Source organism: Balaenoptera ricei, chromosome 16 (assembly GCF_028023285.1).
Source record: "Balaenoptera ricei isolate mBalRic1 chromosome 16, mBalRic1.hap2, whole genome shotgun sequence".
NCBI classification, from domain to species: domain Eukaryota; kingdom Metazoa; phylum Chordata; class Mammalia; order Artiodactyla; family Balaenopteridae; genus Balaenoptera; species Balaenoptera ricei.
Genome location: NC_082654.1, coordinates 2,173,108 through 2,196,175, shown reverse-complemented (window position 1 = coordinate 2,196,175; position 23,068 = coordinate 2,173,108). Strand labels below are relative to the sequence as shown.

Genomic DNA, 23,068 nt, shown 5'->3' with positions numbered 1-23,068 from the left:
CCTGAGTTTGGAGTGACCCCGGAGGCACGGAGATGGGCCCCTGGGCTGTCTTGGGTCTATTGACAAACGACTCCAAGGACCCGGTTTGGATCCTGAGCCGGACGCTGACCCCGAGAACCTTGGAGTGCCTTGCGAGGCTTCTCACTTGTAATCCTGTCAGATTGAACACATATTGCCCCTCGTAGGAGTGTTAATTGTTTTCCACGATTTGACTCATATTTACTGAGCATCTCCTGGGGACCAGGATGCTTTCAGATGCTGGGACGGAGCGACATCTCTGCTCGTGGGGCTGGAAGTCCAGACGCTCTGCCTGTGAGACCCAGCGCTCAGCCGAGGGGCACCTGTTCCCAGCGCCTTGACGCTGGCTGCAGGGTCAGTGTCAGAGCCGCTCAGGTCAGGGCTGCAGGGTGCCCAGGGCACTGGGCATTTTATCACCTAGTTTGAAAGTAATCCTCTAGTCATGCTTCTGTGTTAAAGCCATTTAATTTATGTTCTAAACCTGATTTTATTCAAACCTCTACCTTTAGAACCATGTCCCGATGCCCAAGGGAGAAACTGAATGCTTAAGAAATAAGGTCAACATTTTTACCTTAAAAACTCCTCTGCAAATACTTTCTGACGACTTAATCCACAGGAATGTAGGTCCTCAGCTTGTGTAGGTAATATGCTCCTCTTTAAAAATAAAGTGAATTGTAGCTAGTGCACCACTTCACCGAAACAAATAGACTGCAAAGTTGAACGTGGTCGATTGTTTCTAAATAAATGCCAAATTTGGGAGAAGCCATCCATCTCCACCTTCCCTGAAACTCACTGATAAACCATAAATCCATTAGGTGAGTCTCTCCTCTGCCATTTAGAACCTAGGAGCAAAAATATTTATATAGGAAGCGTGATGATAGGGGATAGAAGTTCCTGAGGGCATGATTCATATGTGGTATATCATCAGACGACAGCCATCTTCAAGCTCCATTTTAATTTCCTTAAGATCTTTGTAGTATTTATTGTACAAACAGAAACCTGTGCGTATTTATGGGAAATAGTAGAGCTGTTCATAAGAGCAGGGGCATAAATCCATGCACTCTGAAAGGATGGCGACAGACAAAGTCCAGTTAGGCAGGGACTTTAGAAATAATTTTCAATTAAAATGGAGTTGAGCGGAACAGGATTACAATCATCCCTCATTTTTATACCAGCTCCCAGGCAGGTAGGGGAGTTCAGCTCCAATGCACTGTCTCATGAGGCTGTTCTCTAAAGGGCTCACAGGCACGTACATCTGGGGAATTTAACAGAAGTGTGTCTTTCCAGACCGCATTGTTTCCAGTGACTGTTTAACAGGGAAGGTGGCACCATCTTCCAGTGAAGGTTTCCTTTTGGAGATGACGCACAGCGGTGAACCACGGATGGTGCCCGAGCAGACATTTCCCTCTGAAATAATGCATGAAATGAGGATGCCTTGCACCTCCGATGGGGTGAGGGATTCATTGCCCTCACTGAGGACAAGAGAACATTCTAGTCGAGATGATTTTACCTTTTCGAAAGTTTTCGCCTGCAGCGCTGCCCGGGTACGAACACGAGGAGGTGCGGCTTTGTGAACCCGAGGGCGCGCTCTGAGCAGGTGCTGGGAATACACTCGTGGTCTCGGTGGGGAGGTGGGGAGGCCAAGTGGTTAGGGTCTCGGCTCTCAGTGACGGTGTGACTGTGGAAGAGGAAGTTTACCATCTGAGACCCAAGGGCCTCCGTCATGAAGTGGAAGTAAATCAGCAATGTCACTCGTTAATTGTGTTAGTGGCCGATGCTACCTCCTGTGACCTCCCTGCCTGTGTCTGAGCTCCAGGAGGACAGGAGCTGCCCACTTGGTTCCCGGTGCAGGCAGAGCAGCCGGGGTCCGCCGTGTGGACCAAAGCAGGTGCAATCACAGTGATCGGCGAGGGCTCTGGGGTCCTCCGTGTGCAAGGGCACATGTGGGGGAAGGTCTGCGTCAGGGAGGGGACGGGGGCGTGTGCACGGCAGGAGAGCGAGGGGCCGGCCCCTACCCCAGCGTGTGGTCTGAAGGTTTGTGGCCCCCAACCTCATAGGTTGAGACCTAACCCCCGTGTGATGGTGTGAGGAGACGAGGGCTTGGGGAGGCAGTTAAGTCATCGGGTGGAGCTCTCGTGAAAGGAGTCGCTGCTCTTACTACAGAGACCCAGCGGGCAGCCTCACCCCTCCTGCCCTGTGAGGACACAGGGGGAAGACGGTCATCTACCAACCAGGAAGGGGTTCTCATCAGACACCGAACGTTGATCACCCGATGCCTTGATCTTGCACTTCCAGCCTCCAGAACCGTGAGAGATAAATTTCTGTTGTTTGTAGGTCACCCAGCCTGTGGTATTTTGCCACAGCAGCCTGAGTGGACTCAGATACCTGCAATTTCCGTAACCACCCTGAGCCTCCTGGAGCTCATAAGTTAGCACGTGAGCTCTGCTGGCCTCAAGCCAGCACCTGGGGATGCCATTTTTCTGTCCCTCCCTCCAGTGTCCCTCTGCCCCTGAACTTCAACAGTTAGGAGTCCGTGAGCGTCTTGGAGAGATCCAAGTGAGCTTCGGAGGGTCCACGTCCTGGCAGTAGCTCAGATCGGGAACACAGTGGGCACTTGATAAAAGTCCCGCATGGGTCTCTAAGTGCTGTTGGTGGCAAGGCCCTAAGGTGCCCCCCGATGCAGGGCTGTCCCCCTGGGCGTGAGCTGACAGGACCAGGACGAAGCCGAGGTGCAGAGAAGATGCTGCAGGGAAGAGGCAGAGCGCCTGTGAGGCGCCACAGCAGATGAGGCGTCGGAAAGGCCCAGGGCTTTGCCTCTTTGAAGGTGACGTGTGGACGGTAGCATCTCAGTCCGAGGGGTCGGGGTGGGGAGCTTATCCCGGGGAAGGAGCAGTGCCCGCCGCCTTAGCTTGTTCGGCTCTCAGTGACCAAGCACCTCCCAGCACATCGTAAATGCTGGGGGGCTGTAAACACAGAAAGAGTTCCTGCCCAGGGATTTCAGGGAGGCAGGTGAGGGCTCCCGGGGTGGCTAAGGGTCTGTGCCCGCCTCTTCCCAGGAACCAGCCGTCAGCTCTTACTGGGGCCTGTGACTCCCATTCTGCCGTGCTGACATTTACCTGTGCGCCCGTGCTAAGGGCTGTGGGATCATTCTTAGGATCCTGAAGGTCATCCGAGGTCACAGTCCAGAGGAAAAGAGGAAGAGGGGGCGTCTGTGCTCACTGTGGTCCCTGAGCCATTTGCAGATCCAGGAAGATGGGGTGTGGACGGCAGGGCCCATTCCATCGGCGAAGGAGGGTTCACGTGGCGATAAGTGACTCAGGTGGACAGCAGAGCGGGCTGCCTGTCTCACGTGTCATTTGGGCTTCTTCCCTTTTACTCTCCGAGTGCTTTTCAAAGACAGAGGCAGACAGAGCGGCCTGTGAACCGTTCCCACCACAGCGCCACTGGGGAAGCTTCAGAAATTAAAGAAGAGGCTAAGGATGCTGCCGCGAATCCCTCCTGGATTCAGGGTAATTGATGCGAGCGGCGCAGCGGGGGCCAGGATCGCCTCTCGTCACCTCGTCCCGCCAGGCTCTCGGCCACCAAGATGCTCCTGCGAGGCTGGAGCTGGTCCGCAGCATATGCAGAGGTCCCTGGAGCCTGGTCACACAGGCCCGGGCAGGTGGGGAAGGCGGCCAGCATCAGCATCAAGCTGATGCTTTCCAGGAAGCACAGGTGGTGGAGGCCTCGGGGGGGGCTGTCCCTGGGACCGCTGGCCCATCTAGGCTGCAGGGACCGAGACCGCCCAGCTCCCACGGAAGCAGCCGGGAGCGTGAGCTCCTCTTGCCAAGGAGGTCCTCCTGGGCCATCCATCCTGGGGAGTGGTGAGCGGGAGAGTCTGCTGCCCACTGCTTCCCCCAGAGATCGTCCTGGGGCCCTGGGGCCCCGGACTTCTGACTCTGGGTTCCCCTGTTCTCGACCCGTACGTGTGGATGGATGGAAATGCAGAGCCAGGCGTAACAGCCTTCCGGGTCATCCCAGGGAGAGCAGGGGACCGGCCCAACTTTATCTTGGGGCCAGAAGGAGAGTGTACTCGCCTCTTAATCCTACAACCTGGCCCGGTTCACACCACGTTTCTCTGGAGGACGTTTGCTGCCTAGGTGTCCTTGCACAGGGGCTGGACACAGGGTGGAAGCGCGGCGCTGTGGTCTGCTCACCACCTGCGTCCCAACTTCTCCTGGGAGCCGCATTCCTGCCTTGGGCAGCTCCGACTTTGCACGTGGATTCAGGAGAAGTAGGTCACCCAAGCCCTCCCCCGGTTCTGTGCCCCAGAAATGCAGCCTGGGTCCAGACTTCCCAGGACGGAGCCCCATCTGTCGACACAGCCCCTGGAGACGGCGCCCCAGTGGGAAGGCCACTGCTGGGGCTCCACGTGCTAGAAGAAACCACACTAAGGACGTTGGAAGCTTTCCCACAGCACATGACTGGAGCTGGGGGAAAAGAGTAATAAATTACTCCACTCTTGAAGTATTTCGGTGAGATGGGGAAGACCCACCTCATGTCAAGAAAATCGAATAAAAAGAATATCAAATTTTGACTCTAGGAAAGGAAAAAAAAGCCACTGTTGAATAAGTGAAATAAAGTGGTACTTTTAATAAATAACATGCCTGGTTCACAACCCAGTTATTTCTCTTTTTTTTTTTTTGGCCACGCTGAACAGCTTGCAGGATCTTAGTTCCCCGACCAGGGATTGAACCCGGGCCCTTGGCAGTGAAAGTGCGAAGTCCTAGCCACTGGACCACCAGGGAATTCCCAAAACCCAGTTACTTCTGAAAGAGTGAAGGAAGGGCAAGGATGGCCCATGCCAGAGAGCACTCAGCCCTCAACCTTGTTTGAAACAGCAGCGTTTATCTGTTGAGGAAACAACCCACTATATTCAGAGGTAATTAGTTTAGTCATTAGGAACAGAAATCACCAGCTCCTAGCAATCAAGGATGTCTGTGCCTTAAGAGCAAATTTTGTGTCCTTATAGAGATGTGTCCAAAAAAATGGAAAGATACGGGGGCAATTTCCTTTATAGTTATAACTAGAAAATATCTTTAAACTCTTACAATCACAATACCCTGAGCGTAATGCTCTTTCCGCATGACTGGTTTATCTTGACTTCCTCTGATAGGGAAAAGAAAAATTGGTTACAAGGGAATTTGTGTTGATTTGTGTTTTTGAAACTACTGACTGTCATCGTTACTGCACTGAACCTAATGTGTCCCTGTGGGGAAGGGAGAAACTCATCAGGAAAAGGATGGTGAGGGTGGTGACCGAAAAGAGAGCGCCATCCGTTTGGGATGGAGAGCCTGTCGGTCCTCCCATGAGCCTCCCTGTTTCACTGCACTTAGTACCTGGGAAGAAACATTTGTCTGGGGAGGCCTTGCAGATACCCTCTCAGGGCCTGGGGCCAAACTCATGTGTCTGCTGGCTTCTGGTAAAATCCGTTGAGTAAGACATTCTTGGGCTTCATCAAATCCTTGCCTTGCTGCCTCAAATCGGGGGTGATTACCAGGTGGGTCCTTGTTTTCAGCTGATGGTGAGCCTTGCACAGTCAACATACATAAAGCGGCCCTGAACATGCGATAGAGACACAGAGAAAAATGAGGAAGCTTCCATCAGCCTTAACCTGTTCTGTTCACCTGGGTGATAGACGTATTTGCTTCCACGTCAAAGATGTAGCAACATCTGCGAAATACTGAAAAGGAAGACAGGGCTGCACTGATCTTTCGTGCGCGTGTTGAGTTCCTTGGATATTCTTGTGCTTTTTGACAGTGGGTTTTTAATGAGATAAAGTATACAGTGCTTTGCAAGTTGGATTAAAATATTGAGCCATCATTGGTATCTGCAAGGCATTATTTGATTAGCATGATAAAACACAGGACAATGTTTACAGCTGTCAACATGAATATTCCTGGGGAAATAATTACACAGTACCTGAGGATGTGGCTTGTGCTCAACACAACTATTTTTCTTGGTCACGAGGAAGAGTGTGACATCGATTTACTGCTCTCCCCCTTCATAATGCCAAACAGCATTAAAAAGGAGCTGAAAAAGCATTTTTAAACACGAATTTTTAAAGAGAAAATACCACTTTTTATATTAAAATATATTTGCTTCTGTTTGATCAGTATAGTGGAAGACCTAGTAACTATGCTTAGAACTATTTGGAGAAAAATTGAAATTATTTTCCCGTGGTATGTTTTGTTCCATTACATTTTTGGTGCTTGGACCATTTCACCATCCTCTGTTTTCCATGCTTCAGGAAGAAAAAGAAAATCAAAGTATGCCCAGATATGTGATGCTACCCTTTCTTATTCTCAAGTGGTGTTTATCGAAGCAGACTGGGTTCTCGTGGCAGCAAGATCTGGGCTCCCGCTCTGCTTTTATCACTGCCTGGTTCTGTGGACATATCACATACCTGCCCACAGTTCAGTTTTCTCACTTATCACATCGGCATAATAGGCGTTGCTTTGTAGAATGGTCTTGAGAATTAAGAGTTAATACATGAGAAACACACGGAAAATGACACTTCAAAGAAGGGCAAGGAATAATGGCCATCATTATCCACTCTGGCAGCAAGTCCTTATTGAGGACCCCCGTGTTGGGTATTGATCTAGGTTCGAGGGATGTTGTATCCAACCAGAGAGCACGGTAGCTGCCCTTGTGGGCCATACATTCCTATAAGGATAAAAACAAAACCAAACAAAACAAATTGGGGAAAATAAGATATTTCTGATGGCAACTAGAGCTCTCAGGAAAAGGCAAGAGGTGGATGTGATGGATAGCGATGGGCAGTGGGTACCCATGGGTGGTTGTCAAGGAAACCTCACGAAGAGGGGACGTTTGAGCCGAGACCTGAGCGATGAGAAGGGAGGATGCAGGGAGCACGTGAGTGAAGAGCATTCCAAACAGAGGAAGACACAGAAGCAAGGAGCAGCGCTGTGGACAGCCCTGACTTGTTCTAGGAAAGGAGAGAAGGCTGGTGGTGGCTGGGACGTCAGGTCTGGGGGTGCGCAGGATCGGGGTGTGGGTGCAGAAGCAGGTGGAGGTCACGTGACAGACCCCACAGGCGTGGTGGGGTGTGGAGTTCATTCCAAGTAGGACGGGAAGGCAGAGTGAGGTTCCAGCACATGACTCGTGCTCACTTTATATCTTTTTTTAAAAAAAATTAATTTATTTATTTATTTTTGGCTGTGTTGGGTCTTCGTTTCTGTGCGAGGGCTTTCTCTAGTTGCAGTGAGCGGGGGCCACTCTTCATCGCGGTGCGCGGGCCTCTCACCATCGTGACCTCTCTTGTTGCGGAGCACAGGCTCCAGACGCGCAGGCTTAGTAGCTGTGGCTCACGGGCCTAGTTGCTCCGCCGCATGTGGGATCCCCCCAGACCAGGGCTCGAACCCGTGTCCCCTGCATTGGCAGGCGGATTCTCAACCACTGCGCCACCAGGGAAGCCCTTGTGCTCACTTTATTACTGCCATTTCACTGTCACTGTTGGGGCCGTGTGGAGAGAGGGGACATGAGGGGACCAGTTGAGTTAGCAGAGAGGAGGGTGGTTTGGTGTGGGGGGTAGGTCCGGTGGTGGAGGAGGCGAGGAGAGAGATTCGGGGTTTATCGCAGGGTAAGTAGAACCCACGTGAGCTGCCGATGGCTTGGATGCGGAGCTGGTGGTGAGGAGGGGATCCGGCGTGACCCCTTGTTTGGGGTTGAAGAACTTTCTGAGATTGGGGAGCATGTGCTGCTGTTGGTACTTGTCATTTCCTTCCTCTTCATCAGGATGTCCGTAGCATCAGCAGAGAGATGACAGCCAAACCTTGCATTGAGTTCAAAAGAAAGTAGAGGCATTGAGAACAGGAGCTGATACCAAGGCAAGGACCAGAGGGCATGTCCTCAGACACCCCTGGGATCTGATGCCCTAAACTCCCTGGAAAAAAAAAAAAAAAGCGTTTCTGGAGCTGTGCTGTGAAGGGGAGGAGGGATGTGGCGCGAGAGCTGCAGGAGAAACAGGGACGGAGAGCAGGTGTTTTGCTCTTTGTCTGCAACGGGAGGAGTCATGGCAGGTTGACGTGCTGATTGGGAAGGTCCAATGGGGAGGAGAAATTTGATGGGGCTGGAGGGAGCAGGGAGAATTGCTTTAGCAAGGTCCTTGAGCAGGAGAGAGGGGCAGGGCCTCACGCAAGAGAGAAGGGGTTGAGCTATGTACCTGGAGGGAAGGTGAAGTCCAGGGTCACAAGCTCAGATGGGTGGGTGGTTGTGATGGGAGATGGTGAAATTCTATTCTGATTGTTTCTACTTTCTTGGTGAAATAGGAATTAGGGTTAGCTGGGTGTACACGTGACAAAGGCGGTGTTGGATATTTTAAGAGGCAGGAGGGGTTTTGAAGGTGGCGTATAGGAGGGGAGAAGGATAATGCACCATGAATAAATACTGAGGCTCTCTGGGCAGCGTCAGGGTGCCCCTGATGCCAGCTAGCTTGAGTTTGCAGATCCGGTTAGCGCAGACGTGTGTTTTCTCCAGTCACACCGGCAGTCGACATGACGTAGGCAGAGAACTGAATTTAATCTGGGTTATAATTTAGCCAAATAGTGCAGCAGAGACAGGGAGAGACGGGAGAGAGCTGGGAATATGCACGGAGTAACAGTAAAATTAACCAGGAAATCTAGTCCCAGTCAGGGGGAGAGCGTGGCTGTGAGGGTGACAGATGAGGAAGCTGCGGCAAGGTCAGTGGGCTGAAGACGGTGTAGCATGTGGGAGCCTTGGAACCCGGGTAACGCAGACAGTGGGCTGAAGGCACTAGCCGGATATGCTTCAACTAGAAGTGAGGAGGGATTGTAATGATCCGTAATGACAAGCTCTAGGAGGGGACCCTAAGAGCGAGGGCGAAGGCAAACAGCGCGGAGGACAAGACCTGGAGAAGAGATCCATGCAGACATGGGAAGTTCAGAATCCAGATGGGAATACTGAAAAAGATATGACATCAGTCCACGCTGGCGGGATTATCACAGAACCCAGGGCCCCTTGCGGTGCGGAAATGGGTGCATGTGCGCTGAAAAAGGAAACCCAGCATGGCCCTGGGGTTGCTATTTAAATGGTGCATTCTTCCCCCCTCCATCCCCGCTCTTTCCATCCAGCAGTCCTGGATAATTTTCCCCGGTCTTAACACGTGCCTGCCCATCCCTCTGTGAACACAACCGGCCCAGTACTGTTCTCTTCCTTTGAATGAAGCTACTGCTTTGCCAAGAGCTCCCAGGGAGTTGAGGGCATCAGATCCTAGGGGTGTCTGAGGACATGCCCTCTGGTCCTTGCCTTGGTATCAGCTCCTGTCCCTCTGTAGCTAATTCTCCCCGCTGCTTGCTTCTGCTTCACCACCAGCCCTCCAATGGCCTTTTATCTCCCGGGACACAAACCTGCACATCAGAGCTTACTTATCTCCTCATCACAGCGCATCGCAGTGTACTCTCAAACAGCGCTGAGCATATCATCCCTGGAATACGTACCACTGTCCATAACCCATAGCCCTTTCTCTCCTTAACACCTCCTTTCAGCGTTCAGGACACTGAAGCTCAGAGAGGTCTCCAGTGGCTTAACTTGGACCACGTGGCCATTTAGTGTCTGACTTTAGACTAAAACTTCACTCTCCCAAGTTTGCACCCTAAACCTTGACCCCTCCTAGACAGGTGGGAAATGGAGCATCCAGTTACTGAACTGATGATAAGAATGAATCGCGATGCCCCCGCGGCATTTTTCTACGACTTTTCCACAATGATTCGGGATTTCTGTGAGCGGCATCGTGACGTTCAGTATTTCCCACTTAGAGTGAAAAAAATACAAGGGTATAATTTTTGCTAATGGATTATTATATTCCCCTTACATATCTTTTTCTAGTTATTTTATTCATAAAAAGTCATTGCTCCAACTAAATGACGCGCGATTCCTTTCTGTGGAGGCTTGGGCAGTTTGCAGAACCATCTGGGCAGTTGACTTAATTAGCACCACAGTTCTAACGCGGATGGGAGCTGGGAGAGCAAGCACTCATCAGGTTACCTCCGAGTTCCAGCGAGGTTTGCAGAATGAGGGTTTCTAGAAGGAGAGGGAGAGACTCTTTGGAGGCTGGTGTAACAGTGAAGCAACATGGCCATTCAGTGATTGTACTTGCGTGCACTGAACAGTCATGACAGGAGAACATGGGAGGTGAGGGCTGGGGATGGGCACCCCCTTCAATATCCAGGATTATGGTCTCAAGGAGCTGAGAGCCTGATTTTCCCTAAGGAGGCAGCAGTGCCTTATGGGAAAGGCCCCAGTTTTTGAGTTGGATAAACTTAAGTTCAAAACCTAGCAGATAGGAAGTGGAAGCAGAATCATAATACTTCGTGTAAGCATAGCATCAGGAAGCACAGAGATCAGCTTCTAAAAGACACATCCCTGATCTAAAGGGGAAAGGTGTTTCAGGATCACGGATAGTAACCACACGCTTTCACCCTTCTCATGGCCCCATTCCATGCTTCTCTAAGGGATCTGGGAACTCAATATTAACCCTTGTAGGATGGACGAATGAACGAGGGAATGGGTTAGATACATTGTAGCACATCCATATCCAGCAAATCCTAACCTGAGAACTAGCAGTACCTAAAATCTGACTTTTATGATTACAAGTACCCATAGGAACTGGGTTTATTTATTCGTTCATACACTCACTATCCCAAGAAATATGTACTGAATGTTAATTATATTACATCTCCATTCTATGTGCTAAAAACATGGACGAAAATAAGAGACCAAGCCTCTGCTCCCATGTGGCTTGCAGTTTTAGTGGAGACAGACATAAACGGGTAAAGTAATAAAAACATGATAGGCGCTGCAAACTGTTCAAAGGGAAGATAAAGCAGGAACAGGCAGATATAGATGAAGTGCTATTTCAAGTAGGGTGCTGTAACAGTCAGGGCCCCAGCAGGTCAGAGAGGGCAGCCTCGGGGGGTTTAAGTCAAGAGACCTAGTGAAGGAATTACTTACAGAGCTATGTGAAGCATTAAGGAAACCCAGAAGCAATGGTGGAGGGCCCAGGCATGGGAACAGCATCAAGCCATTTACATCTTTAAGCCTGAGGAGGCGAGAGAAAAGAGCTGTGTTTCCAGATCCTGCCCAGGGCTGTAGCCATGGAAGAAGGTCTGAGTAATGGGAGCTGCAGCCACACACTCGCTGCCGGAGCCAGAGAGAGGTAAGAGGCCAGGTTACAAAGTCTGCTGTGTGCTCTCCTCCCTCCTCCTCCACTCACGTGGGTGCCTCCCGTTGCTGAACCCCACCAGAAGCTAGAAGGCAAGGGGGCTTGGGTGACGGAGTCCGTGCCTCCTGGGTTGAGAAGGGTGGAGAAGGGGATACAGAGGGGCAAATCCAGGGCGACCAGCACAGGTGGTCAAAGAAGGCTATTCTGATGAGGTCACACTTGAGCCGGCAGCTGAAGGAAACAGAGGCTGAGCCGCGTGGATGTCTTGCGAAGAAGCACCTGGGCGTGGGGAAGCATCGTGCAGAGGCCCCGAGGCAGGAGCGCGCTTGGTGTGAGAACAAGGAGGTCAGAGTGGCTGAGGCCGCGTGCACGAGGAAAGCAGGAGAGACGAAGACGGGGAGCCAACGGGACCCGGTCGTGCCAGGCGAGTGGCAGCGCTCAGGGCATCTGCTTTAGCCTGAGTGAGACGGGGAAGCGCCGGAGGAGGGACATAATATGGCTTTGAAAATGATCATTTCGACAGTTCTGGGAAGAGTGGTTTGGAGAGAAGCAAGACCCAGCTAGAAATCTGTACATTTACTTGATAAACATTTATTGAGTAGAGTTCCCCGTGCTCTACAGCAGGTCCTCACTAGTCATCTATTTCATACCCAGCGGCGTATATGTGTCAGTCCCAATCTCCCAATTCATCCCACCCCTGCTTTCCCCCTGTGGTGTCCACACGTTTGTTCTCTACATCTATGTGAGCTGGATGGTAGGGAAATCCAAAAGGGAGGGGATATGTGTATACGTATGGCTGGTTCACTTCGCTCTGCAGCAGGAGCTAGCACAACATCGTAAAGCAACTATACCCCAATAAAATATATATATATATATAAAAGGATATTCAATAAAACATTTGAAACCTTTAGAAAGGTACTTATTGAGTACCTACTAATTGCCAGACATCATTCTAGTATCTGGTGGCATAGCACGACAAAAACCCAAAATAAAACCATACGACACCCCCTTACTTTGTGAAGGTTTGTGCCCTAGTCCAGGCAAGAAATCCAAGTGGTTTCAACTAGGTCATCATAAGACAGACAGTATGAAGTGGTTGGGTTCTTGATACATTTTGAAAGCAGAGCCATTACAGTTTGCTAGTAGATTGGACGGCATGATTGACATAAGGAGAAGAGAGGACTCGAGCAGGACTCGGAGCCTTTTGACCTAAGTGAATGGGAGAATGGAGCTCCTGTTTCTGCAGATGGGGATTTTGCAGGAGAGCTATGAGGACAAATTAAATATTTGTTTGGGCATGTTTACTTCCAGTTGTCTGTTGGACACACAGGCGGAAAGGTTGAGGGGCCCTGGGTTCGTGGGTGTGTGGGGTGAGAGAGGGCGGAGCTGTTGTTCCACACCCACGAGCCGTTAGTACAGAGATGGTCTGCAGAGCCGTGGCGCCTTACATGTGAGACCACCTGGTGCATGCACATGGGAAGAGAAGGCAAGAGGCCAGCCGGATGGAGAGGGTCCGGGGCACAGGAATGAGGGGCTGCGATGCAGGAGACGGTCCACGAGAGATCAGGACCTGGGAGCCGAGAGCAGAAGGGAGAAGGGAGGGGCAGGGGACCGAAGGCTGGATGTGAGGTGGCAGGCTGATGAGTCACGGGAGGGCTGACAAGTGGCCATGAGTTTGGCAGTGTGGAAAGTCACTCGGGACCTTGACAAGGGCACTTGGGGTGGCATTTCATTAACGTCTAAAATGTCCGCCTAAAGGAATACCGCCCTTAGAAAAATAATCCTGAGTCCAGGGTCTTTCGGGCAGGGTCCCTGAGCATCCTGTCTGTGGATGGGATCCCTGCCCTCGTGCACTTACCAAGGAGGGTGAGCTGCAGCCGGGACCCCACAGAGCTCTCCGCTCGCGCTGTGCTGGGGCCCGCCAGCTCTCCTGGGCCCCAGCAAAGCTCTGCCTGCCTCTGCTTCCCCGAGCCACACCTTCTGGAGCCACATTCAGAGAGGCCACCGTGCAGTGTCAGCCCACCGAGGACCGCAGGGCCACTTGCTGCCATCCCAAAGAGGGGAAACACCAAATCACATTTGAGGCCGTAGCAATTCGTAGCTTTGACTGCAGATAACTTCTGAGTGCCCAGTTGTTCCTCATGGAAGTTTTGAAAACCCGCAGACAGACGCACCAGAAGTTACAGAGTGTTCAGTGGGCCAAGCACCCCTGTCTAAATCACATTATCTCATTTTACTAGTTAATCTGCCAACACCTGCCTCCCGATCCTCACCTGGGTACCACCAGGCGGACAGGTGAGAGGGATGCTGTGAGAGAGGCCAGTGAGGAGGAGCCAGTGCCCTAGCTGCACGAGACCCCAGGCCAGCTGTGAGGACCAGGTCACCCTCCTCGTAGACTTCTTCCAAATCTGGCAGGTGATGGGACAGGCCATTTTCTTCTTCAAGTGCGATCCCTCCAAGGTCTTAAATTCCGGGGCTAAAACATATGGCAGCTTTTCTCTTCTTCCTAATAAATTTGAAGTCATAAAATTGCCTGGGTAAAAGCAAGACAGCGAATGTTTCACCACCAGCCATTTAGTGGTCGATGGCAAACTGGAGCCACTGGGGTGCGTGTCAGCATTTGGGAGGGGCAGGGGTGGGCAGGGGTCAGAGAGGGGGAGAGGAGAGCCAGGGATCCAGGCTGGTCCCCGGGACAGCTCCTTCCCCAGGACAGTGTCATCTCCAGAATGTAGGGAGGTGGCCGAGCCATGGCCACCTGGAAAGGGGACTGGATGGGAGCTTGGGGCTGGGCTCCTTAGACGCCGGAAGCCCAGCCTCCCTGGCGGCAGCCTGATGCTGTGTCCTGAGCACAGTGGCAGGTGGTCATCGGCCAAGCACGGGAAACCCCCTGTGATCCTCTTTCTGAGACCCTCAGAACTGGCCATCGGGAGTGCAGATGCAGCCTGGTATCTCTTGCTCTGGAACTGAGAGAGAAATGGGGCCTTATTGGGTATTCTCGTCTGCACAGAATTCTAGAAGGACACAAATGTGTTAATCATGGAAGAAAGATAGTTTCTCTAATAATTTCTGGAAAACTTTTCTAAGTCACCACACATAGTTACATTTAGGCGTAAATATGTCCTAAAATTTCTTGTTATTCAAAGACACCAAACGATCCAAGCGATTGGACATGAATCCAAAAATACATCAAAACAAGTAGGATTTGGGAGATTTTAGAAAGAGGCTTGGGGAAACTGTGGTCATATTCTGGCACCTGAGTGTGGCCAGGTCCTCTCAGCCTTCCACAAAATGGCCAGAATCAAAAATGGCTAGATCAGCGGGGAGTGCCGGAGTGGACAAGCAAACAGACAAGAAAGACAAGTTACAACATGGCAGAACACTGTCAGAGAACTCTCAGAATACGAAGGAAAAATATGTAACTATGTCTTTTAAACTGTGATGGCTTTTGGGAATAACAGACCCTCCCATCACTGATAGGGGACCGAGGAGGCATCTGATGATGTAGAGATGCAGACCTGGAAGACGGAGGGCTCTGAAAGGCCGAGGGGAGCCCAGGAGGACTTAGCCCAGGGTCCCGGGGAAGCCCTCGCGGGCAGTGGTCACCTCCAGCCTCCCCAGCCTTCCCGGCACTCCCCTAATCGAAAAGCTATCCTTGGAGGCTGTGTTTCCCTGACCCTGGGCAGAGTGGCTGGCGTCTTTGGGCTTTAGGGGGCCTCCCCTGCTGCCCTCTGCACTGCCTGCCCCAAGCTGGGCCCCGGCAGGACTGGACTCCACCCTCCGTCTCCACTTTCTCTTTGGTGCCATCTGTCCCCTTGGCAGAGTCGGGGACAGAATCTCCCGCTGCCCCACACTGTTAGCCTGTGACGAGGGCCAGCATGGAGGCCCGGTGCACCGTGACTCAGGGCCACATCGCTTTTCTGAGCCGAGCCCGTGTCTTGATGTGAAGACAGCTGTGCTCCTCCTGTCCCAGGGTCCAGGGGGGCTGCCGGCGCTGGGGCCCTCGGCACCGGTTCCAGCCTCACCTCTCTGTCCCCCACCCAAGATGGAGGCTTTACCTCCTCCATCTTCCTGGCTTCCGTCCACTGCTGCCTTCCTGATACCTCATGGCCACCCATCCTTTCCTCACTCTTCCTGTAGAAAGGTCCCCAAAGCCAGGGCCCCTCACGAGGGGGACTGAGACCAACCAGGAGGTGAAAAAGCCAGAACTTCGTGGGTCCTTGAACCACCTGGCTGGTCTGCTCCACCTCCCGCCTCGTGAAGTTTGGGACGAGAAAATGAGAATCCCTCATGGCAGCCTTCATCCCTCCTGAGACCCACCATGAAACCTCCCCAGATCAACTTTTTAGTGCTCGGTGGGGATACAAAGTTGTTTGCATTCTTTCCCATAATCCAGTCTTTTTCTATGTTTTTTTTCCCTCTGATATCTAGTCTGAAAAGTACAATCAAAGGCCAAACATTGGCAAATCATAAAGAGATGAAGCCCCTTGCTGGGCCAGGTGAAGGAGGGCTGCGGGGGACCCATAATTCCAGATCCATATGTGACTTGACAGAATAATAAACCGGCCTTTACTGTTGCCGTGACGACTCTCTGGCATGATGGAACTCTTCTCAGTTAAAAAAGTTGCATTCAGTGTGCCCGGATCCCAAGGTGATGGGCTCCAACTCGATGCCTTCATTATTTTTCCTTAAGAAGTTGTCAGCAAATATTTGGGAACTTAAACCAACAATCACCCATATGCTTAAAAGGCACCCATCCGAGGGCCCAGCAACCTGCGTAAGGCAGCACTGCAGACGTCTGGCATTTGTGGGGAATAGGCTGGAACCGTCCCGAGAACAGGGTCACCCTGCAAATCCCACTGTAAACATGTTCAGCAAATGTGGGGAGGGTCTGCATCCTTCCCCATCTTCTCTCCCACCCTCCACCCAGACGGAGCCGGGCTGGGTGTCTGGTTGTCGGGAGACTGGGCTGGCAGCCTCCACGCCAGCTCTGAGGTGCCACCAAACTCCTGGGCCAAGTCTGCTTCTGCCGACGTCCTCTCATCTTTCTGAACCTCCACATTAGCCTCCCGGACCCCCGGTCACTAGCTGCCCAAGGCTCCAAGCGCTGCTTCCCTAAAACTTATCACACCCAGGACTGTCCAAACGCCCCCCACCTTCCTCTTAGGGTCCATCCCGGGATTTCACAGCCGCCCGCGGCACCTGGGATAAGCCGGGGAACCGGCTGGAGAGGTGCTTACTTGTGAGAGAGAAGCAGGTGAGCGTGCCCCGCGGCAGGCAGTCCGTGATGCCTGGTGGGGGCAGGAGATGAAAGCTGTCACAAGCCTTCCTGCCCCCTCTGCCTGGCCCCGTGGCCAGCCTCCTTTGGGGCCCTTCTGGAAGATGACCACGAGGTCCACTGAGGTTTGCCACCCATGTGTACACATTAAAGACAGTTTGTCATATGAAATGATGGCTGATCATTTCATTACATCATCGCTGCCTGCAGAAGCTGGGTAATCGCTCCTGGGGTGCCTCCACGTCAGGGCCAACAACCTACGGCCCGTGGGCCGAACTCATGCCTGTGTTTGTAAACAAAGTTTTTTGGGGACACAGAGCACTCACCATTTACACTCACACACAGCTGTGTCGGCTTGCACACGGCAAGGGCAGAGTTGAGAGGTTGCAACGCCACCTGCACGGCCCTCAAAGCCTAAAATCATTGCTCTCTGACCCTTTATAGAACAATTTTGCTGACACCTGGGCAACGCTTCTCAAATTTCCTTGTGAAGCACCGGGGAATCGCCTTCACATTTTAGGTCTGGAGTGGGGCCTGGGATTCTGCATTGTAACAGGCCATGCTTGTTAGTAACAGGTCCCTAAAGCAGTGGTTCTAGGTCCCGGCTTCTATCTGAATCACTTGGTCAAGCTTCAGCAAACCCCATGTCCAGACCCAGCTCAAACCAGCGAGGTCGGAAGGGATGGGTGACACGTGAGCAGGGCACCTGTTAGCTCCAGGGGCGCAGCAGGGGTGGGAGGAGCCTCGGCCAGCCCCTGTCATCGCCGCCTGAGAATTTCTAGAATCTGCGCTCCCCCTTGTCACACTGTTGCCCCCCCTGCGGAGGACAGTCCCTGGACATTCCAGGGAGCTCTTTGGGAGGATTTCTGACGAACGAGGGCACGTGTCTGACGTGACCTGGCCACGTTGCTCGCGGTGTGTGTGTAAACACAGCCCTGGCGGGGGCCGGGGGACCACAGGCAGCTGCTCCCTGTGATTCGCTCCCCCCCTGCCCCCGGGTCCACTGCTGCGATGTCCACGTCTCGCGGGGCAGCTCGGAAAGTGGACCCTGCCGCCCTGAACACGGGCAGGTGTGGGTGAGTAATGTTATTCCAGATGCGGTCCAGACGGGATCGCGCAGCTGGAGAAGTGCCAGCGTCAGCTAACCGGGGAAGCCGCATGCATTGGCCTGGCTGCAGGCGGGCTTGAAGTCGGTTATAAATACACTCAGGAGGGAGAAGTCTTGCCTTGTTTTTTACCCTTTTCTTAAAACTAATTCTCATCAGCCACACTGGTGATGTAGGTTTGAGGACAATTTCTGCGTGGGGTTTCTCCCCATCACTGTAACGCAGGGCCTTGGGCCTGGCTTCCCGGAGTGGAGTAGGTGTGACCTCCCCAGGCACAGGGCAGTAGAGGGGGCATTGCCCGTAGAGGATTTAAAAGCAAAGCCAGTGATAAAATACTCCCAGACCCTGGCCCCATCTAGGAACCCACGGGGTCTCTGTCGGATCAGGGGACCGTAGTGGACCAGACATGATTGCTAAGATGGCCAAGATATCGGCCACCCTGAATGATCAAATCCCTGCCCTTTTGGGTTCCAGGCAGAGCTGCCAAGACCCACCCTCCCCTTATGACTTGGATGAGACTCGCAGATGCCCTCTGGTTACGACAAGCCCAGCCCCCGACCTGAAATTCCCATTCTTTACCTCACTGATGATTAGCTGAACTGTTTGTCCCCACTGACAAATCTGGATGAAATGCCTACTTGACCAAATGTTAGTCAGCTGTGGGAACCCACTTGGAACCCCAGAAATGATACGAAAATTATTTTAAGCTGGAAACATTTGAGAATAATAGACGTAGAAAGAAGCCTCCTCGGAGCTTCCCTGTTTTGCTTAAAGACAGTGACTTCCGGCAAAAGAGGCTGCCATCAATTCCCTCTTTAGGGTGGGTCTGCTTCCAGGGCAGAGATCAAGAGTAGACCTACCACAGTTCCCCTCTCTGGGGAGAGTCGTGGCCTTGAAGAAGGACCACTTGAACCTGCATAAACAAACATTATCACAAATTTTCTTACTTCTCATTTGTTCTCCTAAAAACCCATTTGTCTTTCCTAAATAAATCCTTTTATTCTTCCCCCCAAAGCTTTTTCTCTGCCATCCCTTTAACCTACTAACTTAGGTATATGAGCCCCAAATTCTTACCACCCTATTGGATTACTCATCACTGAGTATTCCCACATTGCATGTGTAATTTTTTCTCCTGTTAATCTGTCTTTTGTTGGTTTAATTCACATGCCTCAGGTACAGAACCTAAGAAGGTAGAGGAGGAAAACTTTTTTTCTCCCCAGCACAGGCTTCTCTCTTTCCTTGAGGTCCTGAACTTTGACCAGCACTTGGATATGGGAACATGGAATGCTTGCTCCCCAGAACATTCCCTGATTAACTGTTCCATCACACCACCCCCTTACACCCAGTTCTTTCTAGCCTTGATTGCGCCTCCCTATAGAAGAAAATCTCTTTCTTTCTGACCTCGGAGACTCCTGCAGATCTCAAGGTCTGAGATTCTCCCTATGGCAGTAACCGACCCCACCCCATTGTAATAATCCTCTTGAAGAAAGCCTCTCCCTCTCTTGGGTTTATTTCTCACTGCCAGTGATTAGAGGCACAGTGGTGCCACAGCCTGGCCTGACAGCCACACCAGTGACCCCCGTAGAGTTGGCTGTGTGGCCATCTCATGTATTCAAGATTGCTTAGGTGTTACTGTGCTGTCTGAAAGCAACTCAGAGGCAGTAGCTTAATTGAATTGTGCGTAAAGAACGGGAAAGCCTTGAAACAGGCAAGCCTGAATTTCGTAAAACAAGGTGAGCATAATGTACAGTTGCGTCCTGTCATACCATCTTGCGGAAGTCGGGCCCGTTTTGACTCAAATCTACAAAACTTCCGCAATAATGCTTCATTACTGTCACAGCCTCAATCACCTCAAGCCCAAGGAGGCAGGAAGGCTCAGGGAGGCCCATCGAGCGTCTAGACAAACGTGGCGTCCCTGAACTTCACGCACTTGGCGAGTGGGAAAGGCGCCTCTGAACCACTTTAATTTCCACTAATATACACGCCCCGTCATCTTGTTTTCGGTTTCTCCAGGGAAGAGCAGCTTTGATTTCTGTTTCTTCTCATTCTCTTGTACTTCTTACTTTATATTAGAAAACTCTCTTAGGGTTTGAACAGAAGACTATTTGAACAGGAAAAGAGCAGGGTTTTGTGAACACGTTTTCCCAATTTACATTTTCAAGTTGAAGAGGCCTTGAGATCCCAGCCTTCCATGGAATTAAGAAGGAGACGGAACTCAGCGGCCATGGAGGGTGACCCCCTTTTCCAGCCTCTGGGCTGCAGCGCGAGCCCTGGCAGCCTCCCCAGTGGGGCCTGGACCACCCCCGCGCCTCAGGTCTACCCACCTTCCCACACACCACAGGGCTCTGAGGGGACCTTTTGCATTTTCCGTGGGGTTGGTGGAAACAGGAGCCACGAGCAGGACAAGCTGGCAGGCTGTAGACCTCCCAGGCGGTCATTTCCTCACCCGGGACACCCCGGGGGCACTGCCGGCCCCATCACGTGCCTAGAGCAAGATGGCGGAGGTGTTGCCTGGGCCCCCAGGAGGGTCTGCAGCCGCGGCTCCACGAGTCAGCCTCAGCCCCGTCGGTTCTCAGCTGCCTCCTGTGCTCTCTGCTGCCCTTGAAGTGTCACTTTGACAATGTGACTTTGAAGACACATCCAATCAACCAAAGTGATATAATCTGACCTGTGCAAGATTGTTCTTCTGGCCTTGATTTGCTTGTGGGGGAGAAAGATTTCCTCCTCAGCGAAACATTAAGTAGCACATAAACGACATCTGATGTATTTGGAGTTTAAAATGTTTTAACAGTTGGGACTTGTCACCCTCATATTTGAAAAGCAGCGTTTGTACACATGTTACACACAAACCAACACAAAATGCTTCAACCTAAAAGACATTCAGGTCTTCGTTCACCTACTCTGATCCTAGACTGTGAGTCTCTGCAGCCGTTTTAACTATTTGCTGACGAAGCCATTACCCAGGGGCTGAGGGGGCGTCCTCACTGGCGGCTCCAAGGTCAAGTCCCTTCCAGCCAAGCGTTCTCCGAACAGCCCCCACGTAGGCCCTCAATCTACAGTTAGAGGAAATCTTAACATCCGTCCAGTTTGACTATGAAAAGGCTGCATTCTGCCCGCAGGGTGCAGGTGTTTAATTGTTTATAAAACACATCTTTCTATCTCAGAACCAGGACGAGGTCGGGAAGCCCTCCCCGCCCATTCCAGACGTCAGAGAGGAGGAAGCCGGGGCGACCCCCATCCTGCACAGCCACGGCCTGCTGGGCCGCCCGGCCCCCTTTCTCCTCTGGCGGCAGCTCCTCCGGCTACACTGCGGGCCGGGAGGGAGGAAGGGCCAGGCGGGGGACAGGGCAGGCCAGAAGCAGTGAGTCAGTCTCAGAGCCCACGGAGGGACTCGCCACTGCTCAGGCCCGTGTCTCAGCAGCAGAAACTTTGAGAAGCCCCCCGAAGGAGAGCCAGCTGTTGTGCCGACAGTAAAGCAAGGAGGAGAAGGTCAGTGTCAGAGGAGGCCAGACGGGGAGCTGGGCTTTTACCCGGCCAGGCGCTAACGGGACCCGTCCCCAGGCAGCGTCCGTGGAGACCCCGTGGGACGTGGGGAAGCAGGCTGTTGGATGATAACGCACGGGGTAAAATGGATACACACGAGCCTGTGCTCATTTACATCCTACTGACAGAGGTAAAGGCGTAAATAAATGGAGGGCAGGGGACGAACTTGCCATACAGAAGAATTTCAGATAATGTATGGGCAAGCTCCCTCTTCCCCCAGGAGGGGGTGTTGAATTCTCTGCCCCTTGAGCATCGGCTGCACTTAGTGACTTACTTCCCATAGAACAGAAAGTGAACAGGGAAGATGGTGCCTTCCTGGTGGAGACCCCCTCAGACCCCAGCTTACCCTCGAGATCGGGGTTCATGTCACCTGGATAAGCCGGGTGTGAGAGTCACACAGCCCCTGCTACACTGTGCCCAGAGGGCTCCTCACCTCCAGGACCCTCCCCCCAAACCAGCGACCTCAACGTCGTCGTCAGATAGAACATCGGACAAACCCGAGGTGGGGGGCAAAACGTCAGGAGAGTCTCCGCAAAACTGTTGGAGCTAAAAGACGAGGAATGACTGAGAGCTGGTCCCAGATTGGAGGAGGCTGAGGTCATGTGACTACTGAGTACAGTGAGGGTCCTGGGTGGGGTCCTGGGACAGAAAAAGGGCACTGGCAGGAAAACTGGTGACTCCAAACAAAGTCTTTAGTTCTGTTAGCTGTGTTGTACCCGTGTGAATTTCTTAGTTAAAAAGTGAGCCTCTAAACGTAAGACGTTAACAAAAAGGGAAACTGAGTGGGGAGTAGACAGGAGCTCTCTGAACTATCTTGGAAAATCGAAAATTATTCCAAGAGAAAAACTTATTTTACAAAATGTGATTAAATGAGTGAATGGATCCACCAATGAATTTGATGAGGGTGCATACATTAAGAGGCCCTGGAATCTAAAGAAATCGTATAAATGAACTTATTTACAAAGCAGAAAGGGACTCACAGACATAGAAAACAAACTTATGGTTACCAAAGGGGAAGTTGGGGAGGGATAAATTAGGAGTTTGGGATTAGCAGATACACATACTGTATATAAAATAAACAACAAAGACCTATTTCGTAGCATAGGGAACTATATTCAATATCTTGTAATAACCTATAATGGAAAAGAATAAGAAAAAGAATATATATATATGTAAAACAACTGCTTTGCTGTACACCTGAAACTAACAAAACATTATAAATCAACTACATTTCAATTAAAAAAAAATTTTTTTAAAAAGGCCCGACCACAGGAGAGGAGGTAGATGGTCCGGAGTTCTTGCATAAATGTGCAGTTTGTTAAGTGTAACTTGTTAATACTCGCTAATCAATGGCTACAGTTACCATTTCCAATATCTGTTGATTTTCAAGAAATTCTTTCTCTGAGTATAATAGCAATGGTGACCTTGCTGACTGAACTTAGAGGAACATCTTTGTGCCGGCTGACACGATGACAGACCAGGCTGCATCATTAGTTAGTGTCCAGCTTGACAGGGACCCACAGACTGACCTCAAAGGGTTTCTTCTCACCTGGGCATCAACAACAGCAGGCTGCCCACTGCACGCATAGCTTGTCTAGGAAGCCGTTTTCTCTGTTCTGAGTGGATATGGGGACTCATGTTTCTGGATAGACTGAGTGTCTACGATTCTGCTCACCGAGTGCAGCAAAAATCCTTGGACATCACATACAGAACACACAGAAGAAGACACTGAAGAGAGGGAGAAGAAGACAGACCAGTTAGAGACCCTCAAGACCCAAGGAATAACATGAAGATGAGTTCCCTGGGTTTTCTTTTAGCCTCATGTACCCCAGACTGGACATGGGATGAACCAGAAACCCCGAAATGACAATAAGTACAGACTAA

General features: G+C 51.5%; 1 long non-coding RNA gene across 1 annotated transcript in view; it reads left to right on the top strand.

The window, feature by feature from the left end:
* Positions 1-23,068, top strand: part of LOC132350896 (uncharacterized) — a 476,060-nt gene that overhangs the window by 403,678 nt on the left and 49,314 nt on the right. The gene's annotated exons all lie outside the window — the stretch shown is intronic.